Consider the following 26,424-nt stretch of genomic DNA (forward strand, 5'->3'; position numbering starts at 1 on the left):
GAGAAGTGAGGTGGCGTACCCGAGAGCATTTGCCCATCAAACATTTGTTGACACCTGACCAGGTGCCAGTCCTGGGACACAGCTGAATGAGGCCCCACCCGAGGCTGAAGCCAGGCCACCAGACCAAAGCCGGGAGCCCGCCCCGCAGAAGCGCATTGTCACTTGATTCTCCAGCCTTGCCTCTCTCACCACTGTCTTCTGCCTTGGAATTCTACAGACTGAGTTCATGTTCGAAGATTTGGCAGACGGATAAATGGTATTTTTGTTTACTGATGTCAAAGGGAATAGAAAAAGCTTCCATAACAGGGAGAAATTATTTCTCTATGTGCCCCACAACCCAAACCAAGGAGAGTAGATGCTCAAGCTCCGGAAAGAGGGGCTTCTATTTGCTGGGAGGGGTGATGCTGGCACAGTGGGGGGAGCCAGGCCATCTCTACATTGCTCTGCCGAGAGGCGGGGGAGGGGGGTTGGGGGTTGGGGAGCTGGGGAGAGGTGGGGGGTGAGGAGAAGGGAAGATGAGGACCAGGGAGTTGGGTGCTGGGCAGGGGCGAGGGGGCAACAGGAGACGGAAGCCAGAAGCGAAGATGGAAATTTCTGGGGTAGGAGGAGTCTGATCAGCATTTGTGTAAGTTGTGCTCTGGGGTGCCCAATGCCACCCTGTCTTCCATCTTCCGGTGAAATCTTCAGCAAAATTGGCTTTATTCGCTGTGCCTTCTTGAGGGATTTGGATTAGCCTTGGCCGTCTTGGCTGAAGAGCTAAGCCCTGGTTACAGGTGGGTGCAAGCTACCAACAGACGTTGTTCCTAGGGCTCTCAAAACTGGTTTCCATCTCCAGGTAATTTAAAAATGGTTCAGTATGAAGCAGAACAGAAAGATCTTTTGTCTTGAAACAATGAATAATGAAAGTCCCGTTGTGTTGCCTGAGTGATCGTCAAATGCGATACTCCTCTTCCATAAGACTGGCGCTTTTTGGTGGCAGGTTATTTTTCCTCCTAGACCTGTTTTTTCTGGCTTCAGCCTCATCAGTAGATGTACCTCTGTCTGCTAACTCCGAGGACAGCGCCAGCCCAGGCCCTTCCAACTGCCCAGGCTCCGGCTGGCCCCACACAAAGGGGCTTTGTGGGTTCCCGTGAATTAAGCACGGATGGGTGATGGGGACCAGAAAAACTCGGTGACCAGGAGTGCTGAGTCTTGCCAAGTCCCCATTCCAGCACTCATCCTCCCCTGGAGGTGGTGGCGGGGTGGATGTGGCAGGAGGCCATTGTATACTTCTGAAACTGGGAACAAACTCGCAGGGTATTAAAATGTTTTATCCAAGTTGAATATAAACGGTCTCAAGCACCTGCTGACTCGAGCACCTGGATGAGCAGAGAGCCCAGGATCACCTCTTGTGGGCCGTGCCTTACCCCCCTGCCACTCTGACCACTTTGGGCCTTTCAAGAATAGCCGAAGCTTCTAAAATCTGAGAGAAGTGAACCTACTTGACTTTAACTCCCAAGGTGGGGACAAGAGTTTCAAAGTCTAGAGGCGGTCATGTGATGCCTCTGTCCTGCCACTCTGATGCTGCACTCCAGCTGCCCAGGGGCTCTCCTGCCCCTGCCCCAAGCAGTGAGGGGCTGTGGGCACCACTCCCCCTACACCAACCAGACAGGGCCCAGTCACCTGTGGGCCTTGCCTGTTAGGGTCCCAGGTCACCCACTGTTGGAGCCAGCGCTTCATTCTCAGTCCCAGGTCCCAAATATCCGGGTAACTCCTTTTAGAAGAGATGTTGAATTGCCCCGAAGCACGGCCAGAACTTAGAAACTCAAAACAGTTCACCTGTGGGGGTGGACCAGGGGTGGGTCCTGGAGGAAAGCCCTTCCATCCCTTCTTACCCTCTGGAGGAGAGACCAGAGGAAATTTTTGGCATCTTTTATGCTAAAGCAGAAAACAGTTTTCAGCAGATCACCCCCCACTTTTATTTTTATTAAGGAGAAGCCCCATTTTTGTTGTTGTTTGTGGGGAGGGTTGCACGTGGTTTGTTCCCTTCAGACTTTTTAGGAAGTTTTGTGAGATCTAAGAAATGGTGACTGGGGCACCTGGGTGGCTCAGATGGTTAAGCGTCTGCCTTTGGCTCGGGTCATGATCCCAGGGTCCTGGAATCAAGTGCGCATTGGGCTCCCTGCTCAGCGGGGAGTCTGCTTCCCCCTCTGCCCTACCCTCCGCTCGTGGTTTTTTTTTTTTTTTTTTTTCTCTCTTTCACTGACTCTCTCTCTCTCTCAAATAAAATAAGATCTTTTTAAAAAATGGATGACTGGATAGTCATTCTCCAATGGGCACCCCAAGACAGTGTTTGTGGGGTGAAGCATTGCCCAATGACTGTTTCTAAACAGTTACACTCTGCCTGCCAAGTGTCTTATTCCATGTTTGTTCTGGGTAACTGCGTGAATCTCTGTGCCTTTTTATCTGTCTTCCTCTCGCTATAAAGTTATAAAAATAAGTACCAAAGCCTGCTGATGTCAGAAATATTTCATAAAAAGCCAAAGGTCTCTGTGTAGTCTGCAGCAGAAGCTCCCAACCTGAGGGCTATAGAATTCTGGAAGGCTTTCGAGCTATTGCCAGGGATTAGTGAGCACCCGTGCGTGCTGTGTGTTTATCATGGAGCCATTGATGTCGGGCTGCCTGGGCTTGAACCTCAGCTCCATCAACTTTCTGTGTGAACTTGAGATGTGTTTTTTGAATTCTCTGAGACTGGATTTCATCACCTGTAAAGTGGGGGTGATACTAAAAGCATCTAACTCATAGTTATTGTGGGGATTAAAATAAATAATACATGTAAACTGTTGAGCCCTGTGCCTGACATAGTAACTGGTCAATGGATATTTATCATTGTTATGAAGAGCCTTCCCATTTATCAAATTATTTTTCAGGCACAGTGCTAAAAACTTCCCCTCCGTTATCTCAAATCCTCAAAACACCCCTAATTTATAAAAAGTGAGGCTTGGTAAATTGTCAGATGCTAGACTATTCCAGGACTTTTATTTTATACTGGTTTTCAAAACTAGCTCTTTTTTGGATCAAAAGCCCGCTTTCTCTGAGGCGGATCAAACTGTACCTGAAGTGTACTGCAGGCTGATTATTCAACAGGTCTTGTGTATATATGCAAAACTTGCGTTCTCTTCAAAGTATTTCCGAGTCAGTCCAGCACAGAATGGAAGGTTCCGAGCCGCGAGCTGGGGATGAAGGGTGAGGAGGGCTCCAGTCCTGTGGCAAAAATGAGCGCTTCAGTTGCGGAATGGTGTCAAATCCATAAAATCATCCCCAAACTCATTTCCAAAGCCCATGCTCCCGCTTTACTGACCATTAGGCAATATTCTCTTTTTCTCACTAATCTAACAAAAATTATTCTAGTCTTTTTCTTTGCCCACAAAATGTCTCTCCCTTGGGTGAATCTTCTAATTGCCCTGCTGGAGACTTTTCCCCTTGCAGTGAGATTATAGCAAATTTCAATGTGTACTCATAACTGAAATGTCTGGAGAGTTTAGATTTTTTTTTTTTTTTAACTGTGGAGACATGAGGAGAAATCACCAAAGACTCAGGGAGGGTGGGACTTGGAATAGGGTGGAAGCAGTCAGTATTTACCAATGAGGGCAGAAGTATTTCAATAATTCCAAACCAATGTGGCCTCAGTGGTGGGTCCCAACTCTGAGTCACCCATGAATACAATATGTTTTAAATCCAGCTAGACTGTGTAGATTTTATTGTGGTTTATACAGTATAAAAACTGATTTCACAATAGCTTATTGACATTATAAATTTTCACAAACAATGGATACCATGGTGGGTTTTTTTTTTTTTTTTATGTTAAAAGTATTCTTCTACAGCACGTAGCTAACTGCCACAGGCAAGGTCACTGATGCATGTGCAACAGTAGGGGAAATTTTAAGGAGAAATAAAATATCTGCCTAGCCTCAAAAGGATCTTAAAATGTTAATCACCATAGAGGCTTTAAAAGATGTCCTTAGGGACAGCTGGGTGGCTCAGCAGTTGAGCGTCTGTCTGCCTTCTGCTCAGGAGGTGATCCTGGGATCCAGGATCGAGTCCCACACTGGGCTCCCTGCATGGATCCTGCTTCTTCCTCTGCCTGTGTCTCTGCCTCTCTCTCTCTCTCTCATGAATAAAAACATACATCTTAAAAAAAAAAAAAAAAAGATGTCCATAGATTCTTTGATACTTTTCCCTCTGGGAAGCAAAGCTTAATTCTTACTCAACCTCCCCACTCCCAGGACCAGACTTAGTGACTCACTTCTAGAGTATGGAAAAGAAAAAAAGAAAAAAATAGCAATTTTACAGTGGAGAAACCTGGCAGACATTACACTAGCCAAGTGATTAAGGTTAACATCGGCAGCAACAAGACAGGTAGCTATCATATACCCCCGGATAGCACGCAAGAAGGCCACCCCACCTCTGTGACATTCTCCTTAATCCACAACCTGGGTCTAATCATGAGAAACCTGGAACAAAGCCTCAGGAGCATCCTACGGCAGACCCGACCAGTGCTCTTCGAAAGCCAGGGTCCTAAAACACAAACAAAGAAAGAAACGGTCACAGAGTGAAAGAGCCTAAGGAGACATGGTGGTGACCAAATGCAGTGCGGGAACCTCAATGGGATCCTGGAACCGAGAAGAGACACTAGTGGAAAAACTGGTGAAATCCAAATAAAATCTGTAGTTAGTAGCGTTGTCCAACATCAATGTCTTAGTTTTGATGGATGTGCCATGGATATGAAACATGATGTCACATTCAGGGAAGCTGGTGAACTCTCTGTACCATTCTGGTGACTCTTGGCTAAATCTAAAATAATAGGACCAAAAAAAAAAAAATGACCAAAGGAATAACAAAATCACAAAGCCTTCAGATTTCTCATTTACATAACAGAAGGGGTCATCCTCACGAAGACTGGGAACTGCCGTCGACACAACCCGCAGAGAGCTGAATGAAAGGAAGACCACTGACAAAACACCATGGGCTGCATAGACGTCTCCAACCATCCCAATGGATGCACAGGCCGGGGGAAGGGCACCCAGCTCGAACAACACGGAAACTGTGAGGTTTCCCAATCGGGCTGGGCAGATGGAGGGAGAGCATCCCAGCATGAATGGAGGAAGATCATGGGCATTAAAATAATGAACAAAGGGGCAGCCCGGGTGGCTCAGCGGCTCAGCACTGCCTTCAGCCCAAGATCTGATCCTGGAGACCCGGGATCGAGTCCCACACCAGGCTCCTTGCATGGGGCCTACTTCTCCCTCTGCCTGTGTCTCTGCCTCTCTCTCTCTCTCTCTCTCTCATGAATAAATAAATAAAATCTTTAAAAAAATAATAATTAACACATGTAACACATGTAAAGTGCTCAGCCCTGTGCCAGACCTAAAAACCAGTCCGTAAACATTGTTTATTATTGTTTTTACCAGTAGCAGTAGAAACGGTATTGCCATTTATCACATACCTGTTGTTTGGTAAGGCCTGTGCCAAAAAACTTCCCATGGGTTATCTTCAAATCCTTACAACGCCCCCACTTCATATAAAGTGAGGTTCAGGGACTTGCCCAAGGCTGAACTGTTCCAGAACCTGTGTTCATTACTGGTCTGCTCAGCCCCTTCCTCGTCTCTGTTTTTCCATAAGGTGAAAGGATAGAACTGGCCCCAGAAGGGCGGTGGAGCACAGTGGGGGAAAAAAAACTCAGGCTCTGAAGTCATAGAAACCTTTGTACTTTCCCCAGAGGGTTGTTGAGAGGACAAATAGGATGCTGGCTGTCGTGCTCAGCGTGGCGCCAAGCGCATAGTTAGTACTCAATTTGTGTTATTGGAGCAGGATAATATTGGGAATTTTTAAATTGAGGGTTTTTTTTTTTCTTCGCCCAAATGTTTCTTGCTGTTTAATGGCCCTTCACTCATTGTCTGAGGGGGTGGTGGAGAACAGGCTTGGAGAAAGAAGTCATTGTTCGCCGCTGAATGTCAAATTGGACTCTTGAAAGAGTCCGAAGCAAAATTGCTTTGAAGGGCCAGGCATTCAATTGCAAGAGTCAACATACATAGGAGAGAAAAAAAAATTTTTTTCCAGAACTCTAAAATCTTCTCTTTAAGTAAACGTTCGTGTAAAACTTCAAATAAAACTTGGTCGACCCAGCGCATGAAAGTTTCCCTCTAGGCAGACAGTAGGCCGTTCCTCTCAAGTCAGACAGGGAGCTCTTCCTGTCTGGGTTGAGAAGAGCAAGAGCGTGGGATTGGAGGCTGGAGCCTGCTTCTCGAATCTTCTGCCCAGGGTGAACACCCCGTGGAAGCCGACCCCAGGGCCGAGAGGCTTCCTCCTGGTGCTGGAGGGGACGTCCCCTCATAGAGGGACGTGGGAGCCGTGCTGGGGCAACGACAGTGAGGTGTATCTAGGGAGAGGACCTCACAGTCTCTCTGCCCAGTGACACCCCCCCTTGCCACCCCTTCCCATGACACTGTTAGCTCTTAACCCCAAACCCACCTCTTCTCTTCTGTCTTGAGACACGTTTCCATGGTAGGTTGTGTCCATAGGGGCACAAGACGGGATGCAGGGCAGAGGACTTGAGGTTTTGCTGGCTAGTCCTTTGGGGCAACATCACCACCCAACAGCCCTTCACCCTGGCAACTAGACCCAGAAACAACTGGTCTTCACCTTCCCAGAAGCAGCCTCCCTGTGGCCCGGCTGGCAGCTGCAGCACCTGCCACAGGTGTGCCCTCACCAGGGTCGGGGCTCCAGTCTCTAGGTTCTAATAATCTCAGCTTCTCCCTCTGTCCTCCCATCCCGAGGAGCAGCTCTGTTTCCTGCAATTACGCCTCAGACAGCTCACCGTTTGCTTTTCCGCTTGTCCAATACTGTCAGGCCAAGTCCTAGTATTAAGATTTCTCTCTTAAAACACCCAGTGTGATTTCCATTTTCCCTATGGGACTGACGCCTAGAGGGCCAGACTCCCCCAAGGCCTTTGTGGGTCATGGTAAGCATCAGAAGTTTCCAGTGGGGGCGTATCCAAGCATTGATAAGACATGGATGGTGAGAGGCTTGGGGTCAGGATGAGAAGGGCTCGGAGGGGACAGCCTGGACATCAGAGGCCTTGACTGCTCGGGAGCCACGCACACTCAGGACCCAGAGCCAGGCTGGACCGGTTATGCCAGCAGAGAAGTGATGGGGAGTGAAGCTGACACCGGAGACCCAACAGGGCAGAGCTGGCAAGTCCAAGCCCAAGGCCCCAGGTGTCCCAGAAGGCTCTGCTAGCAGATGTCATCTGGAGGGGTGGGGAGCGGCCTCCACCAAGAGAGGGAGTAATTCCGAGAGAGAGTTTGGATCCTGAATCGACTTTCTCCCCCGCCCCGAACAAGAATCATTTTTTTTTAATTTACACTTGCTTCGTGCTTCTGACATCATTTGTAGAAAAATTACAAGAATAGTGCAAAGAATTCCAAGATACCCTTCACCCCAATTCCCCAAATGTTAACATTTTAACACTTCTGCTTTACCCTTCTGTGTGTTTTTCTGCAGGGCATCTATAGGTTTTTCTGAAACAGTTAAAAGTTACAGACACGCTACCTCTTTACCCCTAAATCCTTCAATATGTATTTCTTAAAAACAAGGACGTCCTGGGGCACCTGGGTGGCTCAGCGGTTGAGCATCTGCCTTGGGCTCAGGTCGTGATCCCGGGGTCCTGGGATCGAGTCCCACATAGGGCTCCCTGCATGGAGCCTGCTTCTCCCTCTGCCTCTGTCTCTGCCTCTCTCTCTCGGTGTTTCTCAAGAATAAAAAAATAAAATATTTTTTTAAAAACCTCATGTTCCTTTCTGTCCTGGGTCTTTATATCTTTGAGTCATATTTGTGGCCATTTGCTATCAGCCAGTTACTCACAAAACAAGTTATTGAGACAATATAGTTTCACGGGAAAGGCAGGGGTTCTGGAGGTAGATCCGGGTGGAAAGCAAGCTTCGCCACTTGCCAGCGGTGCGACCTTGGCCCAGCTGGAGCCTTTCTGGGTCTCCACTTCCTTGCCTTTACCGTGGAGGGGAGATGAGCACAACGGGACCTGGAGCCCGGCAGAGCGACGTTCACATCCTGGCTCTGGGCTTACTAGTTCTGGGACCCCAAGCATGCGCCTTCACCAGTTTGGGTTTTGGTCTGCTCGTCTGTCAATGGGGAAAACATGAACAGGGCATCTTGCTGGGCTGGTGAAAGGAGGCATGGTGCTTGTACAGAACGGGGCCGGCGTGTAGCATGTTCTGGATGAAATGTTAATCCCTTTCCATCAGCCCACCTGAGTTTGCACGTGTGATTCTTCCTCTTGGGGCCTCAGTTTCCTCATCTGTAAAACAGAGCCAGGGATACGCATCTGTCACGCTGTAAAGAACGCAGACTACAGTTGGATGGGCTGGGTGCTCTGCAAAGCCTGATGCACTGTGGCCTTGGCAGAGTAAGGGACTGGCAGATGGTGACAAAAACAGAAAGTGCTTTGCAATCCCCGGGGCCTGCCAAGAATGTGGGCGAACCTGTCCTTGCACTGCTGCCCTGGAGTTCCAGGACGCCGTGTGCTCCCACCACCAGCAGGTTCCTCCTGCCTCCCCTGGGTGCGTCTGACGCTGGGCCTGTCCTGGAGCCTTCTAGGAAGCCAGCCAGTCCTGCCTCCGAGACGGAGGAAGGGTATCACTCTGTCCTCCGCAAGCTGTAGGGCAAGAGGAGGCAGCTCCAGTGCCGCCCCACTGCTGGAGGAATCTGCAGCCTGCCAGGCTCTCCCCGCAGAGGGGTCCCCCCCACCCCGGGGCTCCAGCCCTGCCGGTCTCCTCCCTGGCTCAGGCACATACGAAGGTCACTGTCAGATTGGGGAAAGTAGAGAGGTCCGGGGTGGGAAGGGCTGTAGCCTGGGAGGAGGAAAGCCCACCATAGCACTTATGGGATCAAGAGAGAGCTGGGGCAAATCTTCAAGAGATGGGAGGGCCTTAGCCAGAAAGCCTGCCCCTGGGAGGCAGCCAAGGGAGGCAAGGGGCGGGTGTGTCCTGTCCCAGAGGAGGGGCAGGCATCCGGCTCCTCCAGCGCCTGCTTGGACGATGGGCCCACACATGCTATGTGCCAGCCTTTGTGCCACGCTCTTGCCATATTTCTACCATCTCATGGGACCTCCTAAGTCCTAAGGAGCTTGGGGGCATCATCCTCCTTTGATAACAGGAGACACTTGAGGCCTAGAGAATGAAACTACTGGCTCTGATTGGTGTTTGCTAGGGACTGAAACCCGGATCTGCTTGATTCCAGTCTGGAGCTGGGCCAGGGCTGCCCTTCACTTCAAGGTCCAACACCTTTCTGGGTGCAGCCCTGTAATCTTGCCAAGTCAATCACGTATTCCTCTCCCTGGACAGACACGCTCTGGGGATCCCAGGTCTGGTGGGGGTTGTCCACGCCACCTGGCACGGAACCAAACTACGTTCCTTCTCCCCCAGCCCACCTGACCAGGTTATTCGAGGCGCTGAGTCTGAGTCCTCTGTTTGTCTGCCCATGTGCCAAGCAAATGCCAGGAATGTAGTTGGAGTTCAGTAGATGGTTTATTGGGTGAACAGACCGATGAAGTGGAGTTAAACTCTGTTTATCAGAGGAAGCATCTGAGACCAGTGCAGGAGGGTAGGGACTTGCCCAAGGTCACTTAGGCCTTCCCACTTCCATCCAGGGTGGTTTCCCCTCCATTACTCAGGCCTGGCTCAGGCCCAGGGTTTTGCCAAGAAGGAGAGCTGGCATTTAGGGATCCCGAGGGGAAGCCAAAGACCCCATCTGGTTCCTCAAGACCCTCCCTGCTATAAGATTAAGGACAAATCCCCCAAAGCAGCTGGGCCACCAGACCCTAAGACACCCACCTTGGAAGGTAGAGTCAGTTGCCCCCGAAGCTAGAATTTGTTGATCTGAGCAGTGAGACCAGCATGGTAAACAGTGTTGTCCCATATGGTAAGAGGCACGGTACCTGCGAGGCTAGGCTGGTGCCTTTGACCTAAAAGGCAAGAACTGGGCAGTGATTCTGAGTCTATAAGGAAATGAAACCCAAGAGTCCACTGTTGTCCATTATCCATGCATTCATTCATTCATCTGTTCGTTCACTCACTTATTCATCAATGCAGTGTTTCCTAAACTTCACTCATGCCATAGTGCCAAGGCAAACAGCTTTGCCTTCTCCAATAAAAATTACAAACTTAGGGACTCCTGGGTGGCTCATCAGGTTGAGCATCTGCCTTTGGCTCGGAGTGTGATCCCGGGGTCCAGGATCAAGTCCCACATCGGGCTCCCTGCATGGAGCCTGCTTCTCCCTCTGCCTGTGTCTCTGCCTCTCTCTCTGTGTCTCTCATGAATAAATAAATAAATAAATCTTTAAAAATAAATAAATTACAAACTTATTTATTTCATGTTTGTCTTTATTTTACTTCAGTGACTTTAGCCATAGCCCAGGCAATCGTGGAGTTTTTTTAAACACAGCCGTGAGAGCAACATCATGTTTGTTCACACACTCGCTGAAATCCCCTCCCGGACCACCCTTGGGTGTCTTTGCATTTATTCACCTCTCCTCTTCTGTGTCTCAATTTCCCTATTTGAGAGGTGGATGGCATTTGGATGCAATGGCCTTCCAGTCCTGACCTTCTAGAAGTCTATGGTTCAAAGAGCCACACCCAGCAAAGAAAAACACAGAGACCAGATGGGATCAGCGGGAGAAGTAACTGGTCAAAAGCCACAGGTTTATCTGTCATGTTTCTGGGCAGTGACTCAGGAGGCAAGACAGGAAATCCCTCGGGATTGGTCTGTAAGCCACCCTTCAGGGACTAAGAAAAACAAGTAGGCAAGTCCCCAGGAGCCTGAAACAGCCCCCAAAGCACAAGCCATACATACTTCACTTCCCAGAATCTTCTGGAGTTTCCGGAGGCGCTGGGATCTCTGATAGATTAATCTTACCCTTGATGATGCTTGGCACTGAGAAATGGTGAGGCAGAAAAATGACCCAGCTGGCCTCCTCCTCATCCCCAGGACAGGCCAAAGGGACGTAGGCTCCTTCTTGGGTACCTGCTTAGTCCGTGTCTACTTGACCCCAGCGTGGGCCGGGAAGGTGACTGAGGCCCATTTAGGCATCAGCTCCTCCTCATCCAGCTGACTGGCCAGAGGCGGGCACCTGCCTCAGAGGGAACCACTCCAGGGGCCAGGCTGGGCCAATCACATTCCCAAACTTTACAATTAGGATGAGGAGAGCCCAGACAGTGAGGCCCAGGCCAAGGCCAGGCAAGGTAACGGATAGGCGCAGAGGAGACCTGCTTAGAATGCTCATCTAAGAGAAAGGAAGGAAGCCAGTGGGCTGAGAAAAGCGGGGGCGGCTGGAGGGTAGAAGCTGGGCAGTCCCAGAGAGCTTTCCACCCTGATGGCTTGCCAGCCCCAGGAGTGAGGTCCTTGTGTGACCCGCCTGCCCTTGAGATCTGTGAGATAGCCCTGACTCCTCATACTGAATTACACTTGGTGCTTAAAGGAGCTGGAGCGGGCTTCTGTTTCATGTAACCAAATCAATCACGGATACAGTGAAGCCAGTCTACGGCCTCCCAAATTAGATTTGGCAAGCCAGGCAGTGGCAGTCGTGCAATCGTGACAGTACTGACCCCCACCCTTACATGTGATCGGTGCGTTATAACTTTAAAAGTCCTTTACACAGGGGTCATCATGCCCGGGCTGGAGGACTGGCCCCAGACTACTCATGCACAAGACTTTTCTCCCAAGAGCACAGAGGGAATAGCCCCGCTTTGGAGACAGGCAGATCCAGGTCCCATTCCTCACTTATCTGTCAACTTACCACCTACGCAGTGGAGAGTGCAGGCCAGCAGGAGGAGGGGTCCCCAGGACGCAACTGAGTGGGCTCAGGCCAACCTGGGGAGGGCTGGGAAGCCCAGACTAAGAAGTCAGGGGGACCCTTCAGGGAGAATCAGCAGAGCTTATGAGCACCCAGGTGTCGGGCTGGTTGGGCTTCAGGCCTGGGTGACTGGGAGGCCTGTGGTGCCACTGACAGAAATTTGTTCATTTGTTCCTCGAGACCTTGATGTCTCTTCTGGCTGATGACCTTGGGAAAGTGATGTCATTTCTAAAAGCCACAGGGTCTTCAACAAAAAGGTGGGACTAATAAAATGGTTGTTGTAAGGCTTGAATGAAGTATGCAAATATTCAGAGCTTGAGGCCTGATCAAACTGTGCCTGAAGCCCTACAATTCCTAGACATTTAAGTTCCATTAGCCAATAAATTCCCATAGCATTAAAAACAAATGTGTGGCACAATGTCTGACACATACTAAAAGTGTTCAGTATGTGGTAGCCATAATAATAACTTATTAATGTAAAATACCTAGCATGAGGCTTGACACATAATGATTAATCAAAAATCATGTATTATAACATGCACATTGCTCACTACAGAGGGTTTGACTTGATCTGGCTTAGCAGGATCATTTTGGACAGAAAAAGAAATCTTAGTTGATAGCAAGCTTTAAATGAATCAACAGTAAGCTCACTACAAAGCTAAGTGTGATCTCAAGACATATTTTTAAAAATACTGTCTCTAGAGGATGGGAGGTGTTAGTTCTATCTCCCTCGGCCTTGATCAACAGCACCTAGAGATGGGAAAGGGTGGGGCCAGGGAAAGCTGCATGTAAGCACTCACTTTCTGAGGGAAATAAAAGTTCTTTCTTAGCAAGTGTACCTATTCGAAAAAATGAATTAAAAAAAATATATACACACACATATATGCATACACAAAGATTTCCCTTTTTTTCATAAAAAAAGGTATGATAAAGGTATCAGTTATGTCTTCATTTCAAAGTAAGCCACAGTAATCGAGATAGTGTGGTATCGGTGTAAAGCCAGACAAATGCACTATTAGAGCAGAACATAGAGTCCAAAAATACACATATAAATACAACCAATTTTTGAGAAAGATACACAAGACATCCATGGAGAAAAGATAGTCTTTTCCACATATGGTGCTAGAACAAGTGCTCATCCGTACGTTAAAACACACATACCCACCCTCACTCACACACATACACATACCCTCCAATCTACCATTTGCATCACAAGTAAAAAGTAACTCAAAGTAGATTCATGCACCTAAATGTATATAAATGTATATAAAATATATAGAAGAAACATAGGGGAAAATTCTGTGGTCCTGGCTTAGGCAACAATTTCATAGCTACAACACCAAAAGCATAATCCATAAAAGAAAGAAATCAATAAACTGGACTTCCTAAACAATAAAAGTGTCTGCTCTCTGAAATACACTCTTAGGAGAATGAAAAAGACAGTCTACAGCCTAAGAGAAAATATTTGCAAATGATACAGTCAATAAAGAACTTGGATTCAAAATTATAAAGGATTCAAAACTTAATTAAGTGTCTGACTCTTGATCTCACCTCAGATCTTTTTTTTAATAATAAATTTATTTTTTATTGGTGTTCAATTTGCCAACATACAGAATAACACCCAGTGCTCATCCCGTCAAGTGCCCCCCTCAGTGCCCGTCACCCAGTCACCCCCACCCCCCGCCCTCCTCCCCTTCCACCACCCCTAGTTCATTTCCCAGAGTTAGGAGTCTTTATGTTCTGTCTCCCTTTCTGATATTTCCCACACATTTCTTCTCCCTTCCCTTCTATTCCCTTTCACTATTATTTATATTCCCCCAATGAATGAGAACATATAATGTTTGTCCTTCTCCGATTGACTTACTTCACTCAGCATAATACCCTCCAGTTCCATCCACGTTGAAGCAAATGGTGGGTATTTGTCATTTCTAATAGCTGAGGAATATTCCATTGTATACATAAACCACATCTTCTTTATCCATTCATCTTTCGATGGACACCGAGGCTCCTTCCACAGTTTGGCTATTGTGGACATTTCATGGTCATGAGTTAGAGCCCTGCATTGGGCTTCACACTGGGCATGGAGCCTACTTAAAAAAAAAAAAAAATGGACAAACTATTTGAGGAGACACTTCCCCAAATAAGATATATGGATCACAAACAAGCACATAAAAGATACCCAACATTATTAGTCATTAGGGGAATACAAATTAAATCCACAGTGAGATGCCAGGACATGTCAGAGTGGGTAAAGCTAAAAAGACTGACCTATAGCAAGGGTTAGTAGAGATGAGGAGGTACTGCGACTCCCCTACAACACTTCTGGGCATATAAGATGCTATAACCACTTTGGGCAACAGTTTGGCCATTTAATAAAAATGTAAACATCTACCTACCATATGACCTGATCATTCCAGTTCCAAGGAATATGTCCATACGAGATTTATACCTGAATGTTCACGAGCAGCTTTATTTTTTTATTAATTTTTTTATTTTTTTAAGATTTTATTTATTTATTCATGAGAGACACAGAGAGAGGCAGAGACACAGGCAGAGGGAGAAGCAGGATCCCCACAGGGAGCCCGACATGGGATGTGGGACTCGATCCTGAGGCTCCAGGATCAGGCCCTGGGCTGAAGGTGGTGCTAAACCACTGAGCCACTCGGGCTGCCCAAGCAGCTTTAAATATAAGAGCCAAAAGCTGGAAACCCAACTGTCCATCAGCAGACAAGTGGGTAAGCAACCTGGTATATCCATACAAAGGATACTATGCAGTAAGAAAAAAAGAAGGGGCCGCAACCAGTTGGAGAAATCTACACATAATTATCCTGAGTGGAAAAAAAAGCCAGACCTAAAGGGTACTGACTGGGTGATCCCATTTTAATAAACGTTTCAAAATTGGAAAATGCATTGGTAGTTGCCTGGGGACAGAGAAAAAGGCTGGAGGGAGGGATTACAGAAGGGCAGGAGGGATCTTTTGGGGGTAATGAATTTGTTCATTTGCTTGGTTATGGTGATGGTTTCACAGTACACACATGAATCAAAACTTCTATGATTCCACACATTAAATACACGCCATTTTATTCAGCGCGGATGTAATACCTCAGTAGTACTGTTTGAAACAACAACACAACAACCAAGCGCCTTCCCTGTGATTCTTCCAACCAGGGCTTGCCATAGGATCCCACACCACATCCTAACACGCTCACCCTCATTGAGCACCACCGTGTGTGCTGAGTCAATAGACCCATCTGCCTCAGCTGCCTGCGCCACAGCCTACGCCACCTGGAAACTTCTCTTCCTCTGGGCCCTACTCCAAGGGGAAGCCTTGTGGATAACTTGGCAAACGGGTAGGAATAACTTACCCAAATATGGAAAACCATGCCACCAAATTCCATAGGCCCACCAAATGCCGTGCTCCTTCTTTGACAGGGGAGGCGGGCGGTCACAATGCAGCAAACTTGACATGTTTCCAGAAGCATCACAAGGTACTTCTAGATTTCCGGAAGCATCACGAGGTACCAGCCCCTGAATGTCTGTGGTCTGCATCTCCTACCCAGGCATGCATATATCTTAACAGGTGACCTAGAGTGTCACTGAATCTCATCAGCATGGTGTCATCAGGGAGCAGCATGGTGGTGGGGTGGTGAGAAGACCGGGCTCCCTTACAGTGGCCCTGTGTCCCCAGGGACTATATTAAACTCAGGACTCAGATATCCCAAAGATCTGGATTTTTCCCTCTCCCCCAAGTACATTCACCCTGGCAAATTGTCATGGTTTCCTTGGGGGGAAGAAGACACGTAGAGGGTGTTGGTGACGGTATCACAGGGTCTCATCTCGGCATCTGGCCTCCCTTGAATCCAAGGAATTCTCCATCTGCGATTGACTTAATTCCAGAAATCGAGTGAGGAGCTTTGATTCTTATCAAGGTGACTCAGAACTACATGCAGCTTTATGACAGAATATGGAAGAAGCTGCCTAACAGCTGTCACTGACACGACCCTGGCTGTGTTCTAAGCCCTTCGCATGCGTCAGCTCATTTGGGCCTCACATAACCCCTGTAGGAGTGCTTACAGCCTGATGTTTGCCTGTGGACCAGGAAACTCAACGGGCTGGCACAGAGAAACATGGGATGGACCACAGCAGAAGCAATTAGTTGGCTGGCACCCATAGCCCAAGTCAACATGCTTCAAAGTCAGCCAGGCACAGGCCTTGGCCGGGCCACGGTTAGGTGGAGTGAGGGTAACCTTGACCAGGAGTGGCACGGGCAGGGCGTGGGCATCAAGCCAGTGGTGGAGAAGCTCATCTCACTGCACCCAGCCCCGGGAACATTCAGTCTCAAAACCTCCTGTTGGCAGGGTGGGGCCCCTAGGAGGACAAAGGTATGTCCCTGAAGGCCACTAAACTGGAGGAGATGAGAGCAGGGAGAGACAGGGGAAGGAGAGATAGAAGCTGAGGGGTGGTGGGGGGAAGGGAAGGGGGAGGGCAGGACAGATGATGGAGGAGGGGGAGAGAGGGAGGTTCAAGGGTCAGAGTCTGAGCCCCCTCATTGGCTCTGATCAAGAAACCTCCAGGCTCGGGGACACCTGGGTGGCTCAGCAGTTGAGCTGCCTTTGGCTCAGATCATGATCCTGGGGTCCTGGGATCAAGTCCCCGCATTGAGCTCCCCGCAGGGAGCCTGCTTCTCCCTCTGCCCATGTCTCTGCCTCTCTCTGTGTCTCTCCTGAATAAATAAATAAAATATTTTGAAGAAGAAGAAGAAGAAGAGGAGGAGGAGGAGGAGGAGGAGGAAGAGGAGAAGGAGGAGGAAGAGGAGGAGAAGGAGGAAGAGGAAGAAACCAGGCTCCAGCCCCGGGACTGGGGGGGCCACTGTCCTCAGCACTTTATAGCCATTCTCATCCCTCACAGCTGCCCTGTGAGGAGGGCATTTCAACACCCACTTCACCACTGAGGAATCTGAGACTCACGGAAGGAGAAGGGGACCTGCCCAGGGCCCACGGCTGCGGGGAGTCGGGGTTTCCTCTGTTAGAGCCCTGAGTGCTGGCAGCTGCTCCTGATTCCGACCCCCCACCACACCCCCTCTGGAATCCAGAACCAGGCTCCCTGTGTGAGAAAGGCTGCAGCTCCCAGAGGGGAGCACCTGAGGCTGGGTGCCACCCGAAACCTCCCACCAGAGAGGTTCCCCAACCACAAGGGAACACTCCCATAGAATATGCCCCCTATCTCAACTATGCCAGGCTGCTGAGCTCTTGAGGAGCTTTGTAAATAAAATCTTTTTTTTAAAATAATAAATTTATTTTTTATTGGTGTTCAATTTGCCAACATACAGAATAACACCCAGTGCTCATCCTGTCAAATGCCCCCCTCGGTGAATGGGTGACAGGCACTGTAAATAAAATCTGGTGACTTGAACTTGGCTTTCCCAGCCAGAGGAGCCAGGATCCCAAGGATTCTTCTGGCCCCACCTCTAAGGCCCCCCCCTGCAGGGAGCAGGGAATCCAACTAAGGCCTATTTCCTTTCTCTGAATTGAAATTTATTGAGCACTTGCTGGGCACCAGAGCTCCATTTGGGGGCTCTCCAGGCCTCATCTTGTTGACTCTTTCCGATGGTCCCGTGATGCCCCGAAAGCAAGAAAATCCACAGGACCCTGATGTAGAACTCAGAAGCCTCTTCATCAGCGGGTGAACATCTGTTTTCTTCCCTCCCTAACCTGGGGCCCTATGTTTCCTGCATGGAGGGACTTGGGAAGGGAAATCTGAGTCCTGTGATGATAATGGATCCTGGAAACACCACGATGGGAAAAGTCCTGGAGAGGGAGACATGCCCCACTCTCCACGAGCAGGTCCTAGAGACCCACAGTCCTGCAGCCCCAGGGGCTCCTCTTCTGAGCCATTTGTATCCTCCCTGCCCCCATGGGTCCCTCCCTGTGGAGCTTCTTAGTTGAGATTTTGCCCTGTTGTATTAAGTATTGTGTAAGTACAGAAAAAAATTTTATAATGCACATATAGACCATAAAGGTGAGGGAGCGGAGGTGACTCCTGCACCCCTCCGCCTACCCAGCCACCTTTCTGCTACCCACGTGTCCTTCCTGCCCTGGGGCCTTCCCTCCTTCAGGACAGAAGAAACCACTATTCTGAATTGTGTTTGTCATTCCTTATCCTAAAAATTATATTCCCATATGTGTTTCTATCACACACACAAAAAAACCCCACATACTTTTGCCTATTTGTGAACTGTAGGTAGGGATCATAGTGAGTGAATCCTGCTGCGACTTGCTTTTTGTGTTCAACATTATCATCCTCAGGCTCCTGGACGTCATGAGCTGCCAGTCATTTGTTTTCACTGCTGTGTTCCGTTCCACTGTAGGACACACCACAATCATTCATGCATTCTTCTCCTGGTGGATATTTGGGATGTTCCAGGGTTGTTTTTTGTTTGTTTGTTTGTTTGTTTGTTTGTTTGTTGCTGTTATGAACATGCTGCTATGAACATTTCCGTACATACCTCCCAATGCGGGGGTTTCTCTAAATATCAAGGAACCCATGTTAAAAGGCAGGTGGGGGATCCCTGGGTGGCGCAGCGGTTTGGCACCTGCCTTTGGCCCAGGGCGCGATCCTGGAGACCCGGGATCGAGTCCCACATCGGGCTCCCTGCATGGAGCCTGCTTCTCCCTCTGCCTGTGTCTCTGCCTCTCTCTCTCTGTGACTATCATAAAATAAATTTTAAAAAAATAATAAAAAAAATAAAAAATAAAAGGCAGGTGGTCTTCAGCTCTATTTATGATGCCAAACTATTTATTTTCCAAAGTGGACACCCTGAACAGCTGGGATCAGTCTCCAAGCAGCACCTAGGCTAGTGGAGAAGATAGATGATCATTGGTTCATCAAGATCCAGAATGCCAAGCGGCAGCCTTGCTTTGGGTGCAGGTGGAGAGGAAACTGCCCTGACCCACCTTCCTGACCTGAACTTGGAGTTGATGAGCAAATAAATACATCCCAGTTTCCTTGCCTGGGCTGCCCTCCTTTGATCCCGATGGCTGACCCATGGATCACATAGGCATCTTTAGTCTCATTTGACAGATAAGGAAAACTGAGGATCAGAGGGATTAAGTAACTGGCCCAAGGCCACTCAGTTTGTTAAACCTCAAAATCTAGATTCCAAGTCATTTCTATCTACTGTGCTCTCCTGCCTCCCATTATAAACTGCTGTACATTAGAAATGTATTTCTGAACCCTAAGGGAGGAATTTATCATTTTTACTTTTCCTTCCCAAGGATTATTATTCTTTAAAACATCTTTTTTTGATTTGTCACCAGCTTCTACAAACCGAGCTAAATAAGCTATCCCTCCCATCCTCCAGGAAGCCTTGTCATTTATTTATTTATTTATTTATTCATTCATTCATTCATTCATTTATTCATGAGAAACACACAGAGAGGGGCAGAGGGAGATGCAGGCTCCCCACAGGGAACCTAATGTGGGACTCGATCCCGGGACCCTGGGATCACGACCTGAACTGAAGGCAGATGCTCACCTGCTGAGCCACCCTGGTGCCCCCAGGAGGCTTCTTCTGATCCCCCAGTGTCCTGGGTATACCCCAACATAGCATTCAGCCCACAGTCTGTGACTGTCTCAGCTGCCTGATTCCTCCTTGTAGGGCAAAATCTAATTCAGAGCATAGGAGGTGCCAGAAAGCGTTTGAGGAAGGAGGAAAAGAGAAGGGCAAATTGGAGAGAAAGAATCTTTTCAACCCATAATAACAGTAAGTACCATTTATTGCATCTTTACTCTGTGCCAGGCCCTGGCTCTGCACATTCTACCACACGCAAGATTTCTCTGAAACCTCTCAATCCCCTAAGTGGAGGACATTTCCGTCTTCAGCCTGCACTCGGAAAGCGTCTCCCACCCAGGGCTGCATCGCCACTAAGTGACTCCACAGCCTGTGTTCTTAACCACCTTGTTGCAGCTGTGGGGCCACGTCCCCGTGCCCTCACAGGAGCAGAAGGATTAATCAATAGAGTTTTGGCAAGAAATTCTAAACTGTGCTATTCTGGGTTCACTTGGCTTCTTTAGGATAAAATGCTCAATCTTTCAGGATTTTTCACTCCCTTTTTTCCTTCTCGTGGGTAACATCAGAGAGGGAAGATGGAGGGAAGGCCTGAGTAACCTCAGGGTGGGAAGGGGGTCTGTGGTCCCACAGATGCCCCCAGGCCCATCTCTTCTCTTGGGTGTCCGCCCTCTATAGCTGTGCTGATGCATACATCCCACTGGTCCTCGGGCCAGGTACCCAGGCACCCACTGCCCTGTGACTGCTCCTGGTCACAGCTTCCACACCCTCTCCTTTGACCCCAGCTCTCTCTGGCCCACAGTCCTCCCAAGCATTTATACACCCCTATCTCCTGGGGTCCTGGAAACCCTCTGTTGCCTTCCCCTCTCCATACCTGCATCCTGGAAGGGGTGAGCTCCACAGGCTGCTGTGTGTGGTGGCTAAGAGCACCCCTGACATGTGGTCAACATCACCTGGGAACTTGTGGCATGCAAATTCTCAGGCCTGACCAATGTGGGAGTTACTGGGGCTGGGACCACCTATCCACATTGGACTAAACCCAGCAGGTGATCGTGATGCACACTCAAATTTGAGAATCACTGCCATACCTCATACTTTCCCTTCTTCCAGGGCTCAGAGTGAAAAGTCTGTGCTCCGTTTGGCCAGATTCCAGGTCTTAACATGTAAAAGGAAGTTGAGACGGGTTTGGGGGTGGGGGGGAGACATTTAGAAAAATTCTCTATCCCTCCCAAGGGTGTCGCTCTTTAAACTCTGAAATTCTGGATTCTGAAACTCTATGTCTGTTCTACTCTTTCAAAATATCCACTTAAAAAGTCAGGCTGAGGATTAGGTTCTTGTCAGCTGCTGAATCTGCCTCCGCTAAGAAGCAGTAGATGCCTCCGTGTCAAGGGTGAAGAAGGACAGGACAATTGCCGGGAATTAAAAATTCATGGGATAGCTTTGCAAGAAAAATCTTTTTTTTTTTTTTTTTTTTTTTGCTATCTATACAATGTGTTGTCAATTCCAGACTAGTTTAACCTTCATGTCAACCCTGAGCGGTCCCACAATATCAGGTTTCCCTGCCAGTACAGCAGTCAGTTCACAGGCTCTGGCCCCATCACCCGAGCCCATCTGGAAGCCTCTGTTGTCATCCATCCTCCAGTCCCCTCTCTCTGCTATCACTGCTCAGATTCTGGTCTCCTCATCCCAGCCCAGTCACTTACTAATGTGCGATGTCAAGCAAACTACTTAACCCCTTTGGGCCTCAGTTTCTTCACCTGTAAAGTGGAGATTCCAATTTGACGTTCAAAACAATTTATTTGGCCGCATATAAAATTCTAGGCTCTGGGGGTACGGCAGTGAAGCAAATAAACAAAAATCCCTGTCCTCGTGGAGCTTATATTCTAGTTTGGGGGAGTGGGGACAGAAGGAGAGCAAGGCAATAAACAACAACAATATATATATTTATATATACACATATACATATATAAAGTATATATAATATGTATATTCTATATTATATATAATGTATTTATATAATAGTGTATATATAATGTATATATACATATATACATATATGTATACATTTAATATATAACATACTTATATATACACACATATACATGTGTATATATATTTTTATATATACACATATACATATATGTGTGTATATGTGTATATATAAAAATATATATTTGTATATACAAATATGTATACAAATATACAAATACAATGTATACACATGTATAAACAATATATATGTATATATTTTTTATGTATATATACACATATATACACATATACATATATATATAAAATGTTTCCTATGGTGATATGTGCTATAAACACACAGGGAAAGGGATAGGGAACACCTGCATAGGGGGGAAGAAGGTTTTGACTTTAAATAGGGCAACTAATGTCCCATTAATAGATCCCACTGAGAAGGTCATGGTCGAGCAGAAATCCGAAGGAGTAAACCACATGGGCACCTGGGGAGATGGCATTCCACCTGGAGGGAAGAGCGACTGCAGAATTCTGAGGGGAACAGGTACTTGGCGTGTTGGAGGACTGGCAAAGAAGTTGGTGTGGCTGGAGTAGAGTGACAGGGGTGGAGTAGGGAAGAAATCCTAAACGAAGCTGGGCAGAGAGGGACTCCCTGCTATTTGTCTATTTGTTGCCACCTTGACTTTGAAGGGACAGATCTGAGCAGAGCAGGAACCCCATTGGACTTTCTTTCTTTCAATTATTTATTTATTTGTTTATTCATTCATTCATTCATTCATTCATTCATTCATTCATGACAGACACAGAGAGAGAGAGGCAGAGACACAGGCAGAGGGAGAAGCAGGCTCCCTGCGGGGAGCCCGATGTGGGACTCGATCCTAGGACCCCAGGATCACCCCCTGAGCCGAAGGCAGATGCTCAACCACTGACTCCCCCCCCCCCCCCCCCGGTTCCTCCCAATCAGACTTTCTATTTGAAGGTCATACTGGCTGCTGTGTGAAGAATCAGCTGGAGGAGCCAGGGCCGGGGGTTGGTGGAAGGCCCCGAGACCCGTCAGAAACGGGGCCACCAGCAGTAATCCAGGCAAGAAACGGGGCTCAGCCCAGCTGGCCGCAGTAGGGACGTGCTCAGACCGAGGACATGTGCCGAAGTCAGGATGCACAAGACCCACAGATGGGTGGGATATAAGGACTGGGGGAAAGGCGGGGAGAGGGTGGACAAGGATGACTTCCAATATTTTAGCCTGAGCAACTTCAAGGATGATACTGCCATTTACTGAGATGGGGAAGGCTGAGAGGAGCAGCTTTGGGAAGAGAGTTTTCAGACATGGGAAGGTGAGGGTTCTAGTTAGAGGTCCAGCAGAGAAACCTGTGGACTATTAGGCATATGGGTCCAACGGTGCGGAGGTGCAGGCTGGAGATGGAAACATGGGAGACTTTAATCTCCAGGTGGTATTTCTAGAAGATTCCAAGAGCACCTACTGTGTATGGGTGTTGGGGGGTCAAATGAATTAAAAGAGATAAGCATTTAGAACGGTGCCTGGCACATAGTAGGCACTCAACACGTCCCTGCTTCCCACCATGGTCACCTCCATGCTGTCCTCCACATTGCTGCTCAGTGTGATCTTGCTTTAGCCCAGATCTAACCATCCCTCCCTGCTCACATCTGCAATGGCTCCCTATTGCCTCCAAGATACAGTTCGGCAGCCAAAGGCCCCTCAAGGCTTTTCCTGATCCAGACACTACCACCCTCACCAGCCCCAATCTCTGCCACCACCCCCCACCTCCCACTTTGTCCTCCAGCAATAATAGAGCAACCTTTGTTCCCCGCTTGGTGTCTTTGAACAAGCAGCTGCCTCTGCCAGGACTTGCCCAGCAGCAAACTGACTGATTCTCACATCTTCTGTGAAGCCTCCCACCCCACCCAGGGGGCTGTCTCCCTTCCCTGCAGCCCAGCTGTCTACCCTCGCTGGTGTCACTTGCCTTCAAGGACTGTGTTCTTGTGGCACCAAACACTGACCCTGCCACAGGCAAAGAGTCAGGGTGGGGGTAGGGGGCAGGGGCATTCTCCATGGAGGGTTTTATTGCTAGACCAGCAAATGGAGGCCCAGAGAGGTGAAGTCACTTGCCCAGGTCACCCAGCTGATAAACACGATGGCCAGGAGTGGGCCCCAGGCTTATCTGATTCAAAGTCCTGGGCGCCAACGCGTACACGCACATGTGCACACATACATAGAATGAACAATCTGGAGCTCCTTGCGGGAAGAGGGGGACTCCCTTGGTCTTTCAGTCATTCCCTTCTCAGGAAAGGAGTCAGGGCTAAGGAGAGAGTTAAGGATTCAGGCTCAGGATAGCTCTTCACTTGCTTATTCAATAACTCATTCACTCATTCATTCCTCATTCATTCGCTTCCTTACTTGCTCATTCATTCAATTAGTCACAGGCAATTAATTGTTTTTCCTCCCAATTTCTACTTCCAGCTGACTTGAACCCTATCCTCTGAGATCTCAGAGTCTCTGGAAAGCCTGGCCAGGGGAAAAGATAGCACGGGTGGGGAGTGGAAACCCAAACGGCTTACCATTGATGTGACAGGTGAGAGGTCACCCAGTGGCCCCAGGAGAAGGATGTTCCAATTGGGGGGGCCACAGCATGTACAAAGGTCCAGAGGCTTTGAAATAAGCTTCAGGAGACTTTAGCAGACCTTCAAAGGAGGCTACTTGGAGGTGGGGGGGGTGGGAACAGTGGTGGGGAGAGAAGGTTGGAGAGTTGGGCAGGGGGCCAAGGTCAAGATTAACTCGGGAGTTAGGTGTGAGCTAGGTTAAAGTTTGGGTTGGTTTTAGGATAGGAGATGAGAGCTTGAAATGGATTGTTTCTTTTTAACCTGCCTTTTCCAGAAGGATTCCGTGTGGTTTGTATCAGTGGTAAGGATCTGGGGTTATGAGCAGGGCTGCCAAGAACCGAAGGATCAGGGATGGGCTTTAGGGTTGGAAGGCAAGGTGCAGTAGACTCCAGGTACTCCGGGAGCCAAGGAGCATTGGCCGCGCACGGAGTCTTCACTTCCCTCCTCTCTGAGGCACAGGCGCACCCGCCCGCCGCGTCACCTTGGGCACAGTCGCTTCACCCCTCTGGGCCTCGAACGCGCACCTGTCACACTGCTGGGCGGATCAGGATCCGTGTCGGAGCCCCCTCTCCCGGCCGGCTCGGTGGAGGCTGGCGGTCGCCCCTTCCCGCGTCTCCCCCCCAGCGCCTCCAGCCCCCCCAGCCCCTCCTCCGGCCGCGCCGCGGTGGGGGGAGCCCCCGGGCCCTGCACGCCCCCACCCCGTCCCCCAGCCCCTCCTCGGGTCGCGCTGCGTCGGGGGGAGCCCCCGGCCCCTGGCTCCCTGTCCCTCCTCCTCCCCCCTCCCCCCTCCTCTACCTGACCCTGCCCTCTCCCCCCCCCCGCCCCCCCCCCGCGCCGGCGCGGCCCAGCGGGGTCCGGAGCTGCCGCCCGCGGGGAGCCGCGCAATTACGCTAATTACAGCCCGGCCTCCGCCGCCGAGGCCCGCGCGGCCACGCCGCCCGAGAACGCCCCCGGCCCAGGCCGAGCGTGGGAACGGCCGGGGCCTCGGCCCGGGGCGGGGGCCCGGGAGGCCGCGGAGCCGCCCCGTCGCCCGCGCGCTCGCGGCCCCTCCCATCCGCCCGCGCCCCGCGCCCCGCGCCCCGCGCCCCGCGCCCCGCGCCCCGGGCGGGCAGAGCCGGGAGGTGCCCTGGCGCCAACCCGGGCGGCCCTCCACGCACCCGCCCCGCGCATCCGCTCACCTTCCACCGCCGCGTCCTCCGCATCGCGGGCAACGGCGCTCGGCGCTCGGCGGGACCCAGCTCAGGGGGGCGAGGCGGATGGCCTCGGTGGCCGTCCTGTGCCAGCCCCAGCGCGAATACCCACAACCCCGAAGGCGGGCAAAACCCCATTCTACAGGCGTGGAGACTGAGGCACAGAGAAGCGACGGGGTCCGCGCCGCCACGCGGGGGATACACCCTTCGTGCCTGTGACCCCGAGGAAGAAAAATGGTAGCAGCTGGCATTTCTGGGGCGCTGCCCCCGGGCCAGGCACGAATGTGAAGCGCTTTCGATGCGTGATCTCATTGAACCTGCAACAGCCACGCGAGGAGCCGCACGTTTGTGTTTCATGCCCCCTTGACGGACGAGGAAACTGAAGACCGAGTGACGGCAGAGCCCAGGGTGCGGCAGTGAGCTCAGAAGCCGCCGGGCCCAGCAGGGGCCTCGAGGCTCTGCAAACACAGCAGCCTCCCCTGGCCCGCCCCGCCAGGGGCCATCTCAGCGTCCCCTCCACCCCCAAACTGAGGAGGGGTGGAATTCACTGACCACCTCTTCTTTGCCCCGCAGCTCCCACCCCAGGGACCAGCTCAAAAGACTCAGGGGACAGTTTAGAGGAAACCTGGTGTCGGTGAAAAGAAAGGATGAGCAACCTGAAAGCTGAAGCGCTCTGGGCCTCAGTTTCTCCTCTGTAACAGGAGGACAGCAGTCACCTCCCCCGCCTCCCGGACCCAACTGTTGCTCATTTGTTCCTGACTTCGTGGATTGTATTCGCTTAGAACATTTTTTTTTTTCGCTTAGAACATTTTTGAATGCAGTGAACTTGACCTTGGTGTTGGGGCCCCGGGGAGCAGCTGTCCCAGTTTGCCCAGGACCAAGGGGTTCCCAGGATGCAGGACGGGGACTGCTCAAGCGGAGGTAGTCCTGGGCAAAGGGAGCCGGTGGTCACCCTGCGTGTGCGGGCGCGGGGATTTGAGCGGCCTGGGAGCCTGGCCTGGCCCCCTGAGAACCGGAGAGGCTCTGCCCGCGGGCGGGATGCCCCGTGTGAGCTGCTGGCACCGGAACAGGGCGAGGCGCCCTGGTGATGCGCTGCGTTCAGCTTTTTCCCCGTCCCCTGGCTCCAGGCCCAGGCAGATAGGCCGGAGCGATCCTACCCA

The 26,424-nt window shown here is 50.0% G+C and overlaps 1 long non-coding RNA gene across 5 annotated transcripts; it reads right to left on the minus strand.

Moving 5' to 3' along the window:
• Positions 1-83: 83 nt before the first annotated feature.
• On the minus strand, positions 84-25,308 carry LOC102152479. 5 transcript variants are annotated; one of them, XR_005370089.1, is made up of 6 exons: positions 10,969-11,362; positions 9,888-10,018; positions 8,306-8,353; positions 4,445-4,557; positions 3,095-3,243; positions 91-1,877 (listed from the first exon to the last, which is right to left on the minus strand). It is a non-coding gene; the product is annotated as an uncharacterized LOC102152479 (long non-coding RNA). The 5 variants fall into 5 exon arrangements; XR_005370090.1 differs by having other exon boundaries at positions 94-1,358; XR_005370087.1 differs by lacking the exon at positions 10,969-11,362 and adding an exon at positions 25,253-25,308 and having other exon boundaries at positions 84-3,243.
• Positions 25,309-26,424: the final 1,116 nt, after the last annotated feature.

Source organism: Canis lupus, chromosome 15 (assembly GCF_011100685.1).
Source record: "Canis lupus familiaris isolate Mischka breed German Shepherd chromosome 15, alternate assembly UU_Cfam_GSD_1.0, whole genome shotgun sequence".
Taxonomy (NCBI): Eukaryota; Metazoa; Chordata; class Mammalia; order Carnivora; family Canidae; genus Canis; species Canis lupus.